Consider the following 15,366-nt stretch of genomic DNA (forward strand, 5'->3'; position numbering starts at 1 on the left):
GCAGAGCGATGCACGCTCCCGTGACCGGGACCCCTGGCGGGGCTACTCCGGTCCAGAATCAGGACCAGGCTGCTATGGCCTCAAGAACGAACCTGGAACATGTGACTTCAACATCTTAAGTACCCTTCCCCAGACTCCTCAGCGGGGCCAGGCACACCCACTGATTGGCTCCGGGGAACCCCGATAACCAAAGCGTCCAACCAGGCCTGATTCTGAGCCTGTCATGTGCGCCTAACTGTACACATGACCAGGCAGAACTCTAATACAGCCCAGCCAAACTGATGTCAAAGTTCAACCTACATAATTAACCCTCAGAACCCCCCTTTACTGTTCTGAGGCAAAAACTAAATTTGTACATGACAGACACCTTGTCCATAGTGTCATCGCTACATATATACTATTAGAGGAAATATACACTATTAGAGGAGATATACTGTATATACTATTAGAGGAAATATACACTATTAGAGGAGATATACTGTATATACTATTAGAGGAAATATATACTGTATATACTATTAGAGGAGATATACTGTATATTAGAAGAGATATACTGTGTATATTATTAGAGGAGATATATACTGTATATACTATTAGAAGAGATATACTGTATATACTATTAGAAGAGAGATACTGTATATACTATTAGAGGAAATATACACTATTAGAGGAGATATACTGTATATACTATTAGAGGAAATATATACTGTATATACTATTAGAGGAGATATACTGTATATTAGAAGAGATATACTGTGTATATTATTAGAGGAGATATATACTGTATATACTATTAGAAGAGATATACTGTATATACTATTAGAAGAGAGATACTGTATATACTATTAGAGGAGATATATACTGTATATACTATTAGAGGAGATATACTGTATATACTATTACAGGAGATATATACTGTATATAATATTAGAGGAGATATACTGTATATACTATTAGAGGAAAGATATACTGTATATACTATTAGAGGAGATATACTGTATATTAGAAGAGATATAGTGTATATACTATTAGAAGAGGTATATTGGAAGAGATATACTGAATATTAGAAGAGAGATACTGTATATAATATTAGAGGAGCTATATACTATATATACTATTAGAAGAGATATACTGTATATTAGAAGAGAGATACTGTATATACTATTAGAGGAGATATACTGTATATACTAATAGAGGAGATATATACTGTATATTAGAAGAGATATACTGTATATACTATAAGAAGAGATATACTGTTTATACTATTAGAGGAGATATACTGTATATTAGAAGAGATATACTGTATATACTATTATAAGAGATATACTATATATACTATTAGAGGAGATATACTGTATATTAGAAGAGATGTACTGTATATACTATTGGAGGTTGAATCTGGTAAATATCATCGGACTCAGATCTTTTTTTATTTAAAGAAAAAAATAATTTAGACCGTTTTGCAGATTTTCATCGGTTCTATTTAGTATTTATATACATATTGATTACTTTCTGCACTTTAGTTAGCGCCACATACTTCACTTATTCACGTGTGCTGCACTCTATTTCCTGATATGTAAACAAATAATGCATTCTGTATGCAGGCCAACTAATCGGCTGGGCGATTAATCGATTATGAAAATAGTAATCGATTCATTTCATAATTGATTAGTTGTCGATTAATCAATTCGTTGTTTCAGCCCTACTTTAATTACGCAGGTTCTGTGGCTGATTAAGGTGGTAATTAAACTTGTGTTGCCTTATCTGCATTTAATTGGCCTCAGAACATTCATATGTGTTTGGGTTTAACCACTTAACAACCGCCCTATAGCCGAATGACGGCTACAGGGCGGTTTCTTAACTCTGGGAGGCCGTCATATGACGTCCTCCCAGAATTCCGCTCTCGTGCGCTCCCTGGGGCGCGCACTCGAGAGCATCCGTGACCGCCGGGTCCTGTATCACAGATCACGGTAAACGGCCGCTCATAGCGGCCGTTTACCACGTGATCGCTCCGTCAAATGACGGCGTGATCACTTGTAAACAAACTGACGTCATGTTATGACGCCGGTTCCTCCCTCCCCCTCTCTGTACCGATCGGAACAGCGGAGGGGGAAGAGATCGGTGTCAGCAGCGATGTGGACTGCATCTGCAGTGCCCACATCGCTGCTCACCGAAAATTAACCCCTCAATTCCCTGCCAATACTCTGCAATACCCTGCCATTACTCTTCAACACCCTGCAACACCCTGCAACACTCTGCAACACTCTGCAACACTCTGCAACACTCTGCAACACTCTGCAACACACTGCATTACTCTGCATTACTCTGCAATACCCTGCAATACCCTGCAATACAATACCCTGCAACGCTCTGCAACACCCACCAATACCCTGCAACACTCTGCAACACCCGCCAATACCCTGCAACACTTTGCAATGCTCTGCAACACTCTGCAATGCTCTGAAACACCCACAAATACCCTGCAACACTCTGCAATGCTCTGCAACACCCTCCAATATCCTGCAATGCTCTGCAACGCAATACTCTGCAACGCCATACTCTGAGATACCCAGCCATAGTCGGTGATACCCTGCAATACCAAGCCATAGACACCCCCCCCCCCCTCCCACCGCCCTCCGGTGCTTCTACCGACTTGCCAATACGATCAAATCCAGAATCTTTTTTTTTTTTTTTCAGGCTTCCCAGCTTAGAGGTGAGATGTGGGGTCTTATTGACCCCATATCTCACTGTAAAGAGGACCTGTCATGCCATATTCCTATTACAAGGGATGTTTACATTCCTTGTAATAGGAATAAAAGTGATCAAAAAATTTATTTTTGGGGAAAAAAATGTCAAACTAAAATAAATAAAGTAAAATGAACAATACATTTTTTTTTTTTTTTTTAAAGCGCCCCTGTCCCCATGTGCTCGCATGCAGAAGCGAACGCATACGTAAGTCCCGCCCACATATGAAAACGGTGTTCAAACCACACATGTGAGGTATCGCTGCGAACGTTAGAGCGAGAGCAATATTTCTTGCCCTAGACCTCCTCTGTAACTCAAAACATATAACCAGTGAAAAAAAAAGAGATCGTCGCCTATGGGGATTTTTAAGTAGCGACGTTTGGCGCCATTCCACGAGCCTGTGCAATTTTGAAGAGTGACATGTTAGGTATCGATTTACTCGGTGTAACTTCATCTTTCATATTATGCAAAAATTGGGCTAACTTTACTGTGCTTTTTTTTTTTTTTTTTAAGCACAAAACTGTTTTTTTTCCAAAAAAAAAGCATTCGAAAAATTGCTGCGCAAATACCGTGCAAGATAAAAAGTTGCAATGACCACCATTGTATTCTCCAGGGTCTTTGCTAAAAAACATATATAATGTTTTGGGATTCTATGTAATTTTCTAGCAAATAAATTATGATTTTTACATGTAGGAGAGAAATGTCAGAATTGTCCTGGGTGCTCCAGAACGCCTGATGGCGCTCCCTGCATGTTGGGCCTCTGTATGTGGCCACACTGTGTAAAAGTCTCACATGTGGTATCGCCGTACTCGGGAGTAATAGCAGAATGTGTTTTGGGGTGTAATTTGAGGTATGCATATGCTGTGTGAAAAATAAACTGATAATATGACAATTTTGTGAAAAAAAAAAAAAGTTAAAAAAATCTTGATTTTGCAAAGAATTGTGGGAAAAAATGACAACTTCAAAAAACTCATCATGCCTCTTACTAAATACCTTGGAATGTCTTCTTTCCAAAAAGGGGTCATTTGGGGGGTATTTGTACTTTTCTGGCATGTTAGGGTCTCAAGAATTCAAATAGGCCGTCAGTACTTCAGGTGTGATCAATTTTCAGATATTGGCACCATAGCTTGTGGACTCTATAACTTTCACAAAGACCAAATAATATCCACCAATTTGTACTTATTTTTACCAAAGATATGTAGTAGTATAAATTTTGGCCAAAATTTATGAAGAAAAAATTACTAATCTGCTAAATTTTATAAAAGAAACAAAGAAAAATTCATTTTTTTACAGAATTTTCTGTATTTTTTCTTTTATAGCACAAAAAATAAAAAACCCAGCGGTGATTAAATACCACCAAAAGAAAGCTCCATTTGTGTGAAAAAACTGACAAAAATTTCATATAGGTCCAGTGTTGCATGACTGAGTAATTGTCATTCAAAATGTGAGAGCACCGAAAGCTGAAAATTCGTCTGGTTATTAAAGGTGTTTAAGTGCCCAGTGGTCAAGTAGTTAAAAACCACTTGCCGGCTCCTGTACATAAGTCGGCAGTTTGAAGGTGGATATCTCGGTAACGGAAGCAGCTGCTACCACAGCCGAGATATACATCTTTTCAGGAGCAGGTCCTCTTTATGATGACGGTGGTCTCCACGGCGGATTCGCCGCAAGATCACCATTATCGGTGGCGGGAGAGGTGCCACCCCCTCCTCCCGCCGCTCTCCGCCACTTAACGGAGCCGTTGGTAGCGGCGGAGGCGATTGGGTCCTTTCACGTCCTTGGTATGGAGAAGAGTGAGGCTAAGAATGGCCCCATCTATCTCCATACCATAGCAGTAATTCCGTGTAATAGGAACAAAAGTGACCCAATTTTTTTTTAAAGCAGTAAAAAATAAAAATAAAATCAAGTAAAATAAATAAGAAAAAAATATTTTTTTTAAAGCGCCCTGTCCCGACAAGCTCGCGCACAGAAGCGAACGCATACGTGAGTAGCGCCGCATATGAAAAAGGTGGTCAAACCACACATGTGAGGTATCACCACGATCGGTAGAGCGAGAGCAATAATTCTAGCCCTAGACCTCCTCTGTTAGGTAAAACATGCAACCTGTAGAATTTTTTAACCGTCGCCTACGGAGATTTTTGAGGGTAAAAGTTTGACGCCATTCCACAAGCGGGCGCAATTTTGAAGCGTGACATGTTGGATATCAATTTACTCGGCGTAACATTATCTTTCACAATATAAAAAAAATTGGACTAACTTTACTGTTGTCTTATTTTTTTATTAAAAAGAGTTATTTTTTTCCAAAAAGAGTGTGCTTGTAAGACCGCTACGCAAATACGTTGTGAAAAAAGTATTGCAATGACCGCTATTTTATTCTCTAGGGTGTTAGGAAAAAAAACAATATATAATGTTTGGAGGTTCTGAGTAATTTTCTAGGAAAAAAACCTGTTTTAAACACGTAAACACCTAAATTCCAAAACGAGGCTGGTCCTTAAGTGGTTAAAGGGATGAGGTGGCATCCCTATGTCTATCCTATATTGTCAATCCGGATATATGCCATGCAGACTAAGCATCTTGAAGAAAAACTTGGCTCTAAGATCATCTTAGGTGATTGCGGTGTTCTCATGGAGCCCTCCAGGTAGTGAGAGGATGTGTGTCTTGCAAATGTCAGACATATACAGAACTTCACTGGCAAGCTGGCATGGTGAAAAACCTGTGCGTCTGTAAAGGAACCACCCACACAGCAGATGGAGGAGCTCGGGAATGAAATTAGCATGTGTCAGCACTTAAATGTGACTTCTTCTTTTCAATCCTTTTAGAATATTAAAGAGGTTTCCCACACTAACATTTTACTGACAAGGCCTATGTCCAGCATGTATTTTCTTCCGTTACCAGCACCCAGGTTGCTAGAGATCTTCTTACCAAATACCATTCAACTGACAGCCCTCTTTTCCTCCCAGGTTACATCACTGCATACAGGGAAAGCAAGCTGTACCATCATTGATGAGCTGCTCCAGCTGAGGATGGGCGCTTCACTTGCTGCATTTTCTAATAAGGTGAAACACACTTTTACAACAAGATGTGTTTGCGCGCTGCATTGCTGTTCATTTTGAATGGCACCACAAGGAACTATGGCACTGATGGTGAACCTTGGCACCTCAGATGTTTTGGAACTACATTTCCCATGATGCTCAACTACACTGCAGAGTGCATGAGCATCATGGGAAATGTACCATATTTATCGGCGTATAAAATCAGGGGAAAATCGTGGGTGCGTGTTATACGCCAATCCCCCACCAATTGTCAGTTTCTCGCCGGCTTTCGGACGCTCTCAGAAAGCTGAAAGCCGCTGAGAACGGCCGAAAGCTGCTGAAAATAGCCGAAAGCCGCTGAGAACGGCCAAGAGCTACGAGCACCGCCGAGATACACAGGACATCCACTCTGTATCTCGGCGGTGCCATTTTTAAACGGCAAGCCTGCAACGACACTGACAAGGCTGAAAATGACTGACAAGGCTGCAATGCAAGGCTGAAAATGACTGACAAGGCTGCAATGCAAGGCTGAAAATGACTGACAAGGCTGCAATGCAAGGCTGCAAATGACTGACAAGGCTGCAAATGACTGACAAGGCTGCCATGCAAGGCTGAAAATGACTGACAAGGCTGCCATGCAAGGCTGCAAATGACTGACAAGGCTGCCATGCAAGGCTGAAAATGACTGACAAGGCTGCAATGCAAGGCTGAAAATGACTGACAAGGCTGCAATGCAAGGCTGCAAATGACTGACAAGGCTGCAAATGACTGACAAGGCTGCCATGCAAGGCTGCAAATGACTGACAAGGCTGCCATGCAAGGCTGCAAATGACTGACAAGGCTGCCATGCAAGGCTGCAAATGACTGACAAGGCTGCTATACAAGGCTGCAAATGACACTGATAAGGCTGCATTGATGGGCATTTAAATGTAAGGTTTTTTTCCTTAAACTTCCCTCCTAAACTTGGAGTGCGTGTTATACGCCGATAAATATGGTAGTTCCAAAACATCTGGGGTGCCAAGGTTCGCCATCACTGAACTATGGCAACACAGCTCCAAATTCACATGTGCTGTAGCGAACCACAACGCACCATGCATTGTTATACAAATGCTCGATGTCCGTTTTTGATCCTTTCCTGTGCATTGACAGCCTGCTCAAATAAATGGGCTGCCTTAAAGGGTAACTCCACTTTTGTGGGGGGAAAAAATAGCAAAGAAAGAAAAAATAAATAATATAGCATGTACAATTGCGATACAAATCATATTGTAATTGAATGTTATTAAACATTACTTTTCCTTTTCAATCTGCAGCCGCTGTAATTTTCTATAAATGCAGAGCAATATGGCTACATCTAGTTGTTCTGTACACAGAATGTGTACTGACCACTCCCCAGAAAATATCATTTCCTGCTTGTGTGATTGGCTCACCAATTTTCCCAGAAGTCTGCCTTAGGGCTCTTTCACACGGACGTGTCCATGTACGGAGCCCGCTCTGCTCAGTGGGGGATCGCTCCGTTGATCCCCGCTGAACAGGAAGATGACAGGTCTGTCTCTGCACACTGTGCAGGGATGGACCTGTCAGAGCGCCGCTCTCCCCTATGGAGGATCGGATGAGGACGGACTGTAGAGTCCGTGGTCACCCGATCTGATTCGTAGAAGGATGGAAAAGTAGTTTTTTCCTCCGTCACACTTTTTTTCGGATCGGATTGGGTCGGATGTCAGCGCACATGTCACCGCTAACATCCGATGCACCATACAAGTCTATGGAGTGTCCGTTCAGGTCCGCCTAAAAAACTGACAGGCCGACCTAAACGGATCGTCCGTGTGAAAGAGGCCTAAGTCAGGCTATAGATTTAGTGGGCTGCAGCAACAGCCGATTTTCATGCAGCAATCAAATTTGAGTTATCGGATATGTTTGAAATTTTTTGAAATCGAACGATTTTCTAATCAATGATGGGAGAATCGTATGAAAAATGAAATGCGCATGTGCAAGAAAAGAAAATTCACGGAAAGAAAAGATTCCCAGCCACAGAAATGATTTTCTCTAGCAACAGGAGGTGAAATTGAAGGCTTGGTTGAATCACAAAATGCACAAATTTTCTGATTTTCAAAAGAAAATTATTTTTCGAAATTCAACCCATGTATGGCATGGCTAAGATACAAGTCAGATTTCTGGCATCCCCTGCAACAAAAATGTTATTTTTGGTGCAATATTTCCAATAGGAACATGTCTAAAGGGATGCAGGCCCAGTAGCTTTCCTCATTAGTGCTCTGCAGCTGCCACAGCTGGTTGATAATTATGAAATCACTCCCATTAGACCCACTCAGTACAGAGGCACAGACAAACACACAGGGATTTCTTCAGAATAACAAAAGGTAAGAATCAGCAACAACGTTTGTTATAATCCTTGCAATGTACATAGATCACCTGCGGTGAATGTTTTTTTCTCAACAAAAGTGGAGCTACGCTTTAACGCAACACGTGTTAACACAACACACAACAGAGAAGAATCCAGCCTTAACATGGCCATATATAGATTAAAAAAACCTGAATGGATTCCCCCATCCACACATTTGAGGTGGATGAAGAAATGCTCTCCGCTGCACTATTGTATTCTGACAGCAAGGACTCCTCCGCTGTCAGAATACAAGGACAAGTTCACACATTTTACAAAATCCCCCCAGCCGGTTCACATCTCGGCGGGTTGAGCAGGAAATCGGCCAAGATTCGAACCATTAATGGGCAGGGTGAATGTACTAAGTTGATCGATCGATCGATCAACTTGGATACAACCAGTCTGACAGATTCTTTTACGATTATTGCTAGCGACTGCTATAGCCACTAGCGACAATTACTGTCCTCTCCCGGCAACGACAGCTTCCCCCGCCCACCCCTGCCGAGAGCAAATAACAGCTTGGCAGGAGGGAATCCCCTGTCAGCACTGATTGTGTTGATGGGGGAATCGTGCAAATTTCTTTCCTGCAACCCATCATTGCAGGAAAGAAGTTTGCACTGTGTATGACCGTCCTTAGTTAGTAAACTGAGCCACCCCCTCCTGCAGGTTATTACCTCCTCAAACAGCCAAGACCTCCTATGCCAGCTATAGCCTGGCCAATAATTATCTAGTGGCAGGGTATGCCCACACTTGTAGACTAACATTCCGTAGACTTGAATGGGAAATTTCTTCCACTCCTGTATAGGTATGTCTCATTCAAATCTATGGTATTACAGTGCCTAGGAGTTTACTGTACTGAGTGGGCAAGGGAGACTTGGTTGGCGTTGGTCTTTAAAAAAAAGTGAACTTTTCCTTTATAATTAAAGCTTTTTTTGTAATCCCTTAGAGCAGATATTCCTCTTAAATGCCTATCAAATAACACACAGATGTCAGAATGGTCACTTATGTGATGCTTCATACATGGTAATAAAAAGCAGAGCTGCACTCACAGGTAGTAAAGCTATGTGGAATGTACAGGCTCATAAACTGGTTTACAATGGATGGACTAGTGAAGGTATAACCACCTAGTTTAAGATCCTGGGAAATTATGAGTGTAATATTTAACCTGTTGCTGACCACAGAACGTATTGTATATGTATGGCATCCTGGAGGATGTGTCCTTAACAACCACACACTGCAGGTATCCGTTAGTTAGCAAGGACTGGTCTATTGTAGACATTCTTATTATTAAGAATACTTCTTCATAACTCCCACATTTTTGAGATGACAAAGAAGGGCACTTTTCAGCACAAAGTATGTAGATGAAGGACACAGACCAGAAAGATGTAGGCTCCATTCACACCTGTACACGTGACGTTGGAGTGCAACTTGGATGTGACTTGTTGTCCCTCTGCAAAGTTGGACCCACTATTGCATGTAAAACATTCAGGTACGATTTTCATTCAACTTTTGAGGGTTAACAATGAAGTCTATGGCCTCCACATTGCATGAAAGTCAGACCAAAGTAGTGCATGAATGACTTTGAAGTCCGTGTGACTTGAAGCCCCCGTACACACCGGTGCAACATGACAAGTCGCACCCCATTGCCAGCAATGGAACTGTTCATATCGTCATGACTTATGAAAAAGGTTCCTGCACTACTTTTTACTGATTTCATTGTGACTTGCATAGACGTCTGTTAAATGAAGTTGCAATGAAATCAGCAGTGCGGCTTTGAAATTGCGCTGACTTACCATCATTTTAAAGCTGCACCATTGCGAATGGGGGGCTAAGTCACACATATATGAATGGTTATCATTGGAAAACAAGGAGTACGATTTGTCATGCAAGTTTGATGTTCACACAAGTGTGAATGGGGTGTTAAAGTGGGGTGCCCCCTAAAAAAAAAAAAGTCAAATACTGCAGCTGCTGACTTTTAATAATCGGACACTTACCTGTCCCAGGGTCCAGCGATGCGGGGGAACAAAGCCCCCCCTCATTCCCCGCTCCGCTCACAGCGCCATCATTCGTACTGTGGGCACCCGGCTGTGGCTTCACAGCCGGGCACCCACTGCGCATGCGCAAGCGGCGCAGGGCGCCGTGATACGCCGCACAGTCACCTAGGACACGTGACAGGTCCCAGGTGAGTGTGCGGCGCAAGGGGAAGTGATGTCACCAGCCCGGGCAAGGAAGAAGGCAGACTAGGAGGGACCCCCTAACAACAGGTATTTAGAGGTGAGTAATCTTCCAGGAGTCATCTTCCACTCCTACATGACAAAATCGCGGAGCTGGTGGGTGTTAGAGACCTTGCGCTCCTCCACCTTCTGTTTGAGAATGCCCCGCAGATGCTCAATAGGGTTTAGGTCTAGAGACATGCTTGGCCAGTCCATCACCTTTACCCTCAGCTTTTTAATTAAGGCAGTGGTTGTCTTAGAGATGTGTTTGGGGCCATTATCATGTTGGAATAGTGCCTTGCGGCCCAGTCTCCGAAGGGAGGGGATCATGCTCTGCTCCAGTATGTCACAGTACATGTTGGCATTCATGGTTCCCTCAGTGAACTGTAGCTCCCCAGGGCTGGCAGCACTTATGATGCCCCAGACCATGACACTCCCACCACCATGCTTGACTGTAGGCAAGACACACTTGTCTTTGTACTCCTCACCTGGTTGCCACCATACATGCTTGACACCATCTGAGCCAAATACGTTTATCTTGGTCTCATCAGACCACAGGACATGGTTCCAGTAATCCGTGTCCTTAGCCTGCTTGTCTTCAGCAAACTGTTTGCAGTCTTTCTTGTGCATCATCTTTAGAAGAGGCTTCCTCCACACCAACTTGATGTAGTGTGCGGCGTATGGTCTGAGCAGGCTGACCCCCCCCCCCCCCCCCCCTTCAACCTCTGCAGCAATTCTGGCAGGACTCATATGTCTATTTGCCAAAGACAACCTCTGGATATGATGCTGAGCATGTGCACTCAACTTCTTTGGCCGATCATGGAGAGGCCTGTTCTGAGTGGAACCTGTCCTGTTAAACCACTGTGTGGTCATGAGCAACAATTTTTTTTTTCAGATCCTCAGAGAGTTCTTTGCCATGAGGTGCCATATTGAACTTCCAGTGACCAGTATGAGAGAGTGAGAGCGATAGCACCAAATTTACACACCTGCCACCATTCACACCTGAGACTTTGTAACACTAATGAGTCGCATGACATAGGGGAGAGAAAATGGCTAATTGGACCCATTTTTTTTGCCAGAAATTTAGACATTAATGGCTGTGTGCTGAGTTATTTTGAGGGGACAGCACATTTACACTGTTATACAAGCTGTACACTCACTACTTTACATTGTAGCAAAGTGTTATTTCTTCAGTGTTGTCACATTAAAAGAGAGAATAAAATATTTACAAAAATGTAAAAAAGGATGTGATAATCAAAATTATATATAGTTAAGGCAGAATTGAAGTCTGCATTGCAGGGCCTCTTCTGGCAGTTATGACTGACCCAGAACAAGACTGAAGGTCAGGAGTTTCGTAATGCCAGAGACAGGCGGGCGGATTTGCCACGGGATTCCTTTTAGAAGTAGTAGGAGGGGTGCCCGAGGGGGGAGGGGTCCCGCCCATAGTAAATCTTTTTCTTTTTTTTGTTAAAGCAACAGTTAAAAAAATAAAAAGTATTTTTTGGATGTTTTTCTTTTAAAACGGTAAATGAGAAATTTGGGGTCTTTTTGACCCCATATCTCTCAATAAAGATGAACTGTTATGCTTATTTATATTACAAGGGATGTTTAAAGTAAAATAAATGAGAAAAAAAAAATCGAAATTTAAAGCGCCCATCCCTCCATGCTTACACTCAGAAGTGAACGCATAAGTTGTGCAAGCATATGTAAGCGTTATGGTGCACCTGATCTTTTGGAAATAGGGCCACCTACTTTCTGCCAAATTGTCAGTACCTTCACACTTTTGCATTACTGTCTTTTTTTTTTTTTTTTTTTTTTTTCTCCCCCCCTTTTCCCCCCCCCCCTTTTTTTTTTTTTTTTTTTTTTTTTTTTTTTTTTTTTTTGCATTTCGGCTACATTTTATTTATCATCATTTTTTCATTTTTTCATTTTTATTATTTTCAGTTTCCAGTTTGATTACTTACCTCTTATTCAATTTTTTTTCTGTTTATACATTAATCCACTGCATCTATTTTTAATTTTTTTTTTTTTTTTTTTATATAATAATTTAATATTCATTGATTTTTGCTTATATTCTCTAATTCAGTGTCATAATTTTCATTGATGTTCCGCATTGTTACGTACATAAATTCCTTTAAATTAACTATATACTGTTTATCATTTCTGTACATTTATGTATCTGTATGGTGTCGGTCAACAGGCACAATTCTTTCTTCTCAATTTTGTCCATATGTCTCATAAGAACTGGTGGAACTTAGATTAAACAGCCATTTTCTGATTATTATATATTTAAATTAAGCCACATAGGCTCGAATACAGTGCAATATTTTCCAGATTTTCTTTTGGTCTTTTTGCTTCCTTTTGGAAGGGCCCCCCCCATCTCTTTGGGGTACGTTCGATCATTTTCTTCCTGCACAGTTTTGGGTGCTGTATGGACACACAGGTCCGGCTATGTGGAAGCCGGACCTGTTAATATGCGGGTTGCTGGGCGTGCGCGTCCGCTTCACCAGCCTCTCGGATTGACATTCTCTGTAGAGCTCTTCTGAGCCCTCTTGAATGTCTCTCCCATGTTCCCCGCTACTGCCTGTCGCGGTTTTTCTTTTGGTCTCCTAGGTCACGGAGACGCCGCCGCAGTGCATTATGGGGACTGTAGGCTTTCCTTGTGACGCGGGTGCGCGCGCATGCGCAGTTCCGCATTTATTGTCCGCTCACATCCGGCGTCGCTGATTAGACGCCGGATGCTGAGGGAGATAAATAAGCGTTCATCACTGTTGCAGGTATGTCCGCCCTGCTGAATCCACGTGTGATGCTTTCGCCGCAAGGTCAGTTCATTGAATTAGCACATAGCCTGTCCACACAGACTAGGTTGCTGCTCCAACCTTTTTTTTTTTTTTTTTTTTTTTTTCCTTTTTCTTGTCTAATTGATTCAAATTTGTTCTGGTCATTTCTAGATCTTAGACTGACCCCTTTGGTGGCTCTGCTTAGAGCCTGAATGATTGTGGCTTTGGTACTGTTTGCTTCGCGGTACGCTTGTGCTGCCGCTTGTGCGATACAGCAACAACTGTGACTGCACTTCTTACATGTTTTTGGTAAGCAAGAACCATTTTAATTGACCAATAATTACCTTTGAGCACACTACCCAGCTGATCCTCCCTTTTTTTTTTTTTTTTTTTTTATATATTCTACATCTTTTCTATCCTAGTGTTCTACCGCAACTACTTTATTAGAATTAAAATTACCTCACGGGCCTCTAGACATATTTCCAAGGACCTTTATCTGTGCAATTTTCAACTTTCCATGTGCAACATACTCTACATTTAATTCAGCACAGGTATGGTTTAATTTATTTTTATCGTTACGGACTTTCTAAACGTATTGACTAACCAATTATCCCCATGGAAGCTTTATCAAGCTCCCTGCGAAGTTTACTGATTACTAGACTTGTTTGTATGTTTGATTTGTCTCCTGCAGTCACCCTTTTGGCGGTTGTAAGTGATCGGTCCACTCTCCAATCTTGGGTGGGGTCTTCTCAGGGACTAGACGTAATTGTTTTAAATTGGTAGGTACTATTTCGCTTTTTAGACATATATATACTTTTTGTGTTATTTCTTATCCACCAATCTTTGGAGACAGTTGGGCGAGGTTGGGGACTGGGAGTGTGCTTTTAGTATGTGACCGGCTCCATTAACTTTGTTCTATTTTTTTCATTTATAGTGTACCTTGTCTGTACTCTAAACCAAACAATTTCTCTTCCACCAATTATTGGCTCCCCTGAAGAAGCCTAACGATAGGCGAAACATGTCGGGAATATTCTATCTGAACAGCCAAGAATATGGTTATCTATACTAATTGTTGGATTTTGTATACTGCTTTGTATGGTAGCTAATATATGCAATTTTGTTGAATTTGATCTTATTGTAATTTTTTTTTTTTTTTTTTTTTTGGATCGCTTTTAGTGTATTACATTTAATAAAATATTCCTTTTTTTCTATACATTTATATACTCTTCTCTTACTAGTATTAGCACCGTAACAGTCCCGCCTGTCTCTTCTCGTTTTCCTTTATCTTTTACAACTGGGATGAGGTGCGCTGACAATTCCTTGCCTCATTGAGCTCTTTCCATTCCTCTATATGTAAGCGTTGTTTAAACCAAACACGTGATGTATCGCTGCGAATGTTAGAGCAAGAGCAATAGTTCTAGCACTAGACCTCCTCTGTAACTCTAAACAGGTAAGCTGTAAACATTTTTAAAGTGGCTATCGAGATTTTTAAGAACCGTAGTCTGTCGCCATTCCACGAGCATGCGCAATTTTGATGAATGACATGTTGTTTATCAATTTACTATCACATTGTACAAAGAAATGTGGGTAAATATTGTGTTTTGTTTTTGTTTAATCCATTGAAGTGTATTTTTTTCAAAAAAATTGTGTTTGAAAGACTGCTGCGCAAGTACCGTGTGACATAAAATACTGCAACAATCGCCATTTTATTCTCTAGGCTGGGGTCTCTGCTAAATATATATATAATCTATCTATCTATCTATCTATCTATCTATCTATCTATCTATATCTATATATATATATATATATATATATATATATATATATATATATATATATATATATATATATATATATATATATATACACACATACACACACACACACACATACATATATTTGGCGGTTCTAAGTAATTTTCTAGCAAAAAATACATTTTTTTTTTTTATGAAAGACTTACAGTTGTGTGAAAAAGTATTTGGCCCCTTCCTGATTTTTTTGCATATTTCACATACTTGAAGGATTCAGATCAAACAAAATCTTTATATTACCCAAAGATAACCCGAGTAAATCCAAGATGCAGTTTTTAATTTATTATTTCATTTATTAAGGGGAAAAAGCTTTTCAAACCTGCCTGGCCCTATGTGAAAAAGTAACTGCCCCCTCCCATGCTGAATCATGAATTAACTGATTAACCGCAATTG

The 15,366-nt window shown here is 41.0% G+C and overlaps 1 protein-coding gene and 1 long non-coding RNA gene across 5 annotated transcripts in view; one reads left to right on the top strand and one right to left on the bottom strand.

Moving 5' to 3' along the window:
* Positions 1–15,366, bottom strand: part of LRRC8D (leucine rich repeat containing 8 VRAC subunit D) — a 129,055-nt gene that overhangs the window by 73,711 nt on the left and 39,978 nt on the right. The window lies entirely within an intron of this gene.
* On the top strand, positions 13,137–14,318 carry LOC143927027 (uncharacterized). The gene is made up of 5 exons (XR_013262214.1): positions 13,137–13,204; positions 13,334–13,471; positions 13,585–13,713; positions 13,854–13,941; positions 14,097–14,318. It is a non-coding gene; the product is annotated as an uncharacterized LOC143927027 (long non-coding RNA).

This window comes from Lithobates pipiens, unplaced genomic scaffold, assembly GCF_037356315.1.
Source record: "Lithobates pipiens isolate NorthernLeopardFrog02 unplaced genomic scaffold, aLitPip1_a1.2 Scaffold_23, whole genome shotgun sequence".
In the NCBI taxonomy this organism is placed as follows: Eukaryota; Metazoa; Chordata; class Amphibia; order Anura; family Ranidae; genus Lithobates; species Lithobates pipiens.